This window comes from Lygodium microphyllum, chromosome 5 (genome assembly GCF_053477565.2).
Source record: "Lygodium microphyllum isolate KBCC chromosome 5, Lygodium_microphyllum_v1.1.10, whole genome shotgun sequence".
In the NCBI taxonomy this organism is placed as follows: domain Eukaryota; kingdom Viridiplantae; phylum Streptophyta; class Polypodiopsida; order Schizaeales; family Lygodiaceae; genus Lygodium; species Lygodium microphyllum.
In genome coordinates this window covers 89,536,113-89,542,293 of record NC_141139.1, presented here as the reverse complement: position 1 = coordinate 89,542,293, position 6,181 = coordinate 89,536,113, and positions in this window count along the sequence as shown.

Here is a 6,181-nt window from a genome sequence, read left to right as displayed (position 1 = left end):
GAAGTCAAAGCCTTCAACCTATCTTGTGCATCACTAAAGGACTCAAAAGTCACCCTTTTTCACCCTCATCATAGTCTTTTGCAACCCCTTTTGGAGTCAAGTTGTCATACATTGGCTGTTGCAAAAAAGGTGCATTTGCTGTATTTGCATCATAAGTAGCACTAAAGGAAGCATTTCCATGACCAACACTCATTTCTTGAGCCCCATAAGCAAGTGGGGTGTAGATGCATTACCAAACATGCCATTTTGGGCCCCGGGCATCATACCAATGTTGCCACATATGGGGTTACGCATATTACTAGCCATACTTGAATACATTAGGCCTTGCACACCATACATTAGTTGTTGCATATCATAAGGAGTTATTCCATATATTCCTGCATGTAGTTCATGATCTACCATAGCATGGAAAATAATGCCATCACCAAAGTATCATGGCTGGCCCATCATTGCATGTATGTTCGGTTGTCTAAAACCCATTGGATTGGCACTACCAAGATGGCCTTGCATTTGGATATCTGATCCCACTGGTACCATTTTCTTTTGCTCATCCCCAACCTTGGGTGCATCTTAAGGTTTTAGTGGCTATCCTTTGGAAGCTTCTTGCTACCCAAAGCCCTTTGAAGATGACATCTTCTTCTTTCCCTTGTTGTCCTTTTTAGGATAATTCAAAACTCCCTCAAACCGTGGATCTTTGGCCAATTGAAGAAAGATATCAACTACTACCAAGCCTTAAACTAGTCATCATTTTCTTCATCTCCTTGTTGGTCATTAGAATCTTGTGGCCTTGAAGGTATCGCTTCTTGGTCGACAACCACATTTTCTCCTTGATGTCCATGCTCTAAGCTTATTCCAAGATTAGCCATTGCATTTTCCCATTCATTATGTGCATTTTCAAAATTAAATATATCATCACTACTTGATTCCATCTCACTATAAGATGACATACTTGCTATAAATGCTCAATTGAACATAAATTCATTCTCTAGCACGACTCATAACATTCACAACTCTAATCTCAAAAATGTCTCAACAACATTAGTATCAACCCAAGGTTAATTTTAGTATTTAATTTGTAGTGCAAGTTCAATAGATGGGGATCAAATTGCATTCAAGGCATCATGGCCACGTGCAAAGTAGTTATGTTTACTACTTTTTAGGTACTTAGAGTATTAGAGCACTTTAAGACTATAACAATTATTCTTTGTTGTTTTGCAAGTACATTAGTATTGAAGACTAGATATGGCAGGATGTCTTTACGATTTTAATGTCTAAAATGACTTTACAAATTGCATTTTAAGTATCTCATCAATTTCCAATGGAACAATCTAAAATTCCTTCGCAAATGTTTACAAGATATTTATTCAATATTACTTTAGTTCCATAGTTGCATCAATATTGAGTTTGCCATTAGGATACATGGTAACATTCGCTATAGTATCGAGACAATATTCCCCTATAGTTCATGACTTTTAAGTTCACAATAGCATTCCTAGTTTTATGGTCTCAATCCAATAGTTTGGGACAACATTCCCAATCTAGCCCAATCTATCTCTCATATCTAGGTATCATTAGAAATAGCAAAATAGAAGACCAACAACATTAGCATTCCTAGTCCCAACCAACATCCATTTGCTTATGACTCATGCTGAACATAGTAGTACCATGCCAAAATCAACTAGCCTCATGCTGAATAGATTAGCATCATGCCAACATCACAATTGCACCTCTCTTACACCTCACACTATTGAACCATTGAACTATCCTAGTGCTTTAACATCACGTTCTACACAAGTGTCTAGACATAATGCTGAACCTAGGGCATTTGCTCTTTGTAAAGGTGACATATCACTTGTGAGCTCTCTCTCCCTCTCACTTATATGTGTGTGCATGTGTGTGTGTGTGTGTGTGTGTTAGTAACTCACTCACTCTCCATGTTTATCTCCCTCTCTCTCACTTTCTCTCTCTCATGCATGCGATTAGTCCACATTGTATCATAATGCCTCACATCAGATTATGGCATGTATTGTAACAAACACTTCTCTTAAATCCTACACACACACACACACACACACACACACACACACACACACACACACACACACACACACACACACACACACACACACACACACACACACACACACACACACACACACACACACACACACACACACACACACACACACACACACACACACACACACACACACACACACACACACACACACACACACACAATGTGAATTCTTGGGTAGCCACTCGGTGTTTTAGAACTTTAATTTCAATGGATTGATAGCTCCCTCCCCTCCCCCCCTCTCCCCAACAAATATGATACAAGACAATTCATACAAGCAATCCAAATGTACATTTATATTGTATTAACTCTGGAAAAAGTATTTTTTCTTGTCAAATTAAGAGAGACAAGGTCACCAAAGGCCTGCTATCCAAGTGGATTGTATAACGGCGACTTTCTCATCAAAATAAAATGTGGTTGTGCTAAGAGGTAGTGTTGGCATTGCATTGTTGGTCACTGTATAGGTGGTGTTGGAAAAGTTCTACTGCTTCTAAATACAATATGCAAGTTTTCTTCAGTAAGTGTGGGTTGGTGTGTAAACATGTTGGCATTTTCATCCATCCCAAACACTCAGAGGTATAGGTGCTTGCATGCCAAATACACTTTTCCTTCTGCGGCACAGTCCATGAAATCCCGACAATTACATGTTGGATTCTTTGCAATGTGTACATCATTACACTCCTGTGCATGACACTTGAGTTAGTTGTCTCTAGTTTGAAAACCTCATGCTTTAAGGGATTCACCACTGTGTGGCCCTTCACAGTTGCATCTAGAGCCAATGCTGAGTCTATCCTTTTCCCTACAGCCTATGAAACACCTCTTCGATATCTACATGAGCCCTCGTTAACATCCGCCTCTTGTGCTACTTTTTGTAAAACTAACCCACCACTCTCCAACATATGGATTCTTCTATGGTCAAATTAGTGCCTCGTGCCACTGGCCATACTTGTGGAACCTTGGGCAGTGCGTGATGAATGGAAGAACAAATGTTCCACGTATGGTCCACACTATCATTACAAAACCACATGAATTGGCACTGCATTCCATGTTGTTTGCTAGTTTCTCCTCTCGAGCTAGACCACTCCATGTTGCCCCCCAAAACGAAGATGCACGCACCCCATGTGAGATACTTTTTATTATTTTTTTGCATTTTCCCTCTCTAACTCCCAACCATCCTTGACATTGTACACGACAACGAGCTGGAATCCTTCTTATAGCTCAAATGATGTCATGAAGGACTGTCTCCACCACCATTTCCTCTGAACAATTTGGTGATACTACCCTTGATTGGTCGAAAAGCAAAGGGTCCTCAAAGTTTAGGTTTCTTGTACCTTTTTTCTAGATATGTTTTCGGTCACATACTCAGGCCTGTGAGAAGCGTTGGCTTCCTCGGACCCCACTTTTCCATCAACCTTGCATTTTCTTGCTACAATCACATTGTCCCCTCAAAAATCGGGACGTTTATGCAATTCAGTTCCTCTTGCCACCTCCTCAACCATCCTTGCCATTGCTCAAGGTGTGGGGATAATTCTTTATTGTAGTCGACTCAAAAGGTACTTGCATGCATTGGCTTTGCCAAGTTTGTGGTTGGCATATGAGCAATGTCCTCCACCACTTGGACAAAAATACAACACAAGAAGTTATGGAGAGTGAGAAAACAAATGCACCACACATTACATCCTACTATTACGAACTAGTCTTACCAAGACAAAGTGTCGCCTCCAATGTGGATATTTGATATGCCACCAACTAAGCCAACAATCCATTGCTGGTATATTGTAATTCACAACTTTCCCTGAGGCCCACCAAGCTTGAATGAATCGATATTGCATTGTTGCATCATCTTTCATGACTACACATCTCCACATGCAGTACAATCACTTACACTCATCTTGAAAACTCTTGTGCACATACTGTGATGTGTGTATGAGACTTTGTTCCCAATGAAATAAGCAAGATCTCTCCCTTCCTTGCATTACGTTGTGTTTTGACCATAGTTGAACACTGTGCGGATGGCCCTCCAATTGGTGGTTGCCTCGCCTTCCATGAATCCTCAAAAATCAGTGCTTGGGTGTCCACACTTCTCCATCACTTCATTCATCTTTGTCCAAAAAAGACATTGTGCATCTGTATCCTCTTTCTTCATCTCACATATTGCCAAAGTCATCAACTCTTGTACACTATAGAAACACAAGAAAGGAATGGGAGAGTAAGGAGAACTATGTTACTTAAGTTTGTGGTGTGACGGTAGAATGATGTAAGAGAAACTACCTTGGGTCATACACATGTGCTGCCATGGTGGTCCAATCATTAATGCGATGCACATGCTCGAAGCATATCCAGCTAGCCCAGTCGTTGACATTTTGAGTATAAAGCACCTACTATCATTGTCAACAGCTTGCCTAGGAAATAGGCTACCATAGAAAAATCTGTATACACAACGTTGCTTTAACTTTAGAAGATGAGATTCCATTCCCTAATCACTCTCAGTGTTGTCACGATGTTATGAGGACACAGTGTGAAAAAGTATGGAATGCATCATCATCCGACTTCTTTATTGATCTAGAGAGTCAATGTGATCTAAGCCATTAGTACTAGTGTGAGTTGCATGGATTATCCGAAAATACTAGATTTTGGATAATTTTAGCCTATTTTTTAATTATTTATTGTAAAAATCTGAAAAATTTAGAAAAAAACTTCTAGATTAGGATGGCATGCAAAAAGCTGGTTGCTTTTTTAGCCAATTAGGGGATTTTCACAAGAGGGATAGATTAACAAAATCGCGCGCGTCGCGATCGCTGTAAACAGGCTAAAAATTGTAAATTGAACTGAAAGAAGAAGGAGTGATCTGAAAGATCCGTGACCAGGTGTTCAGGTGTCCTGAGGGTTTTACCCCCCTTTCGGAGCCAACAGAGCCATCGGATTTGGGTTCCGAGTAGTAGAGAAGGAGATGTAATTTTTATGCATGTTTTGTTCTACGAAGAAGCTCTAGGAGATTTAATGCCTAGAGATTGCTTCTGAGTAGTGCAAAGATTCGAGGTTCTTTCAATACATACTGATTCAATTCATTGTGATTTGTCTTTGTAGTGTTTACCACTTGGGTATTCTCTATATTCTCTTCCATCTCCTATCTCTACTTCCTTCTACTTCAGATCCCCGGTGGATTCGACCTTTTGACAAAAACCCCTCCGACATTGGTGAACCCAACGTGAAAGGTCATTAGAAGAAGGAAAGACAAGATGGGAGAATCTTCGAATACATTCTCCAGTGATGTTTTGCAACAGTTGGTGCAAAATATGAATATGGTTATGCAGGTACAACAACAACAACAGGTGATGCAAGCTTCAGCTCAAACAGAAAGTGTTGTGATGAATGCTTTGCAAGTAGTTGCGAGTGTGAGGTGAAGTTATTCAATGGCATGAATGTATCTGCATATGTATATAGCTATGCTCAGAAGATTTCAATTCTTTGGGGTGGCTCAATCTGCATGGAGCCGGTATTTTGTACGTGTTACTATTCATGAACTGAAAGCACAGATTACTGAATTATACTTGCAAGATGCAGACTGGGTAGCCTTCAAGAAGACACTCAGGGAAGAATTTTACATTGAGGATACCAGTTTGATTACGTGCAAGACTTTTCAAGAGTGGGTTTTACAATCCAATAAGGGTCTTGTGGCTAGGGAATTGTTAAGAGAATTTGAAAGTCGATTTGAGCAATTGGATCTTGCAGAACAACAAGCTCTTGAAAGTCAAAAAATTGAATTGTTTCTATAGGTAGCTGATCTTGAGCTTCAAGAGAAGCTTGATGATTTGCTAGAGGATCAGACTACAGAGACAGGTTTGAAAACAGAGTGGAGACATGTCAAGGAAGTTGTTACTGCACTTGTGAAGAAGCATAGAAGAGGAGAAAGATTGCATGTCTCTAGCTTGCCCATTGTTACGGGCAAGACAGTTGATGTATCCAGTAAGCCACCTACTTTTGCTAACCCTATGGTTGTACCTGCTATTGTTCCCTCTGTTAGGGAAGATGTCTTAGATGAATTGGTCAAAGGCATGCGGGATCTTCAATTGAAGGTTGCAAAATTAGACAAAAAAGGACAAG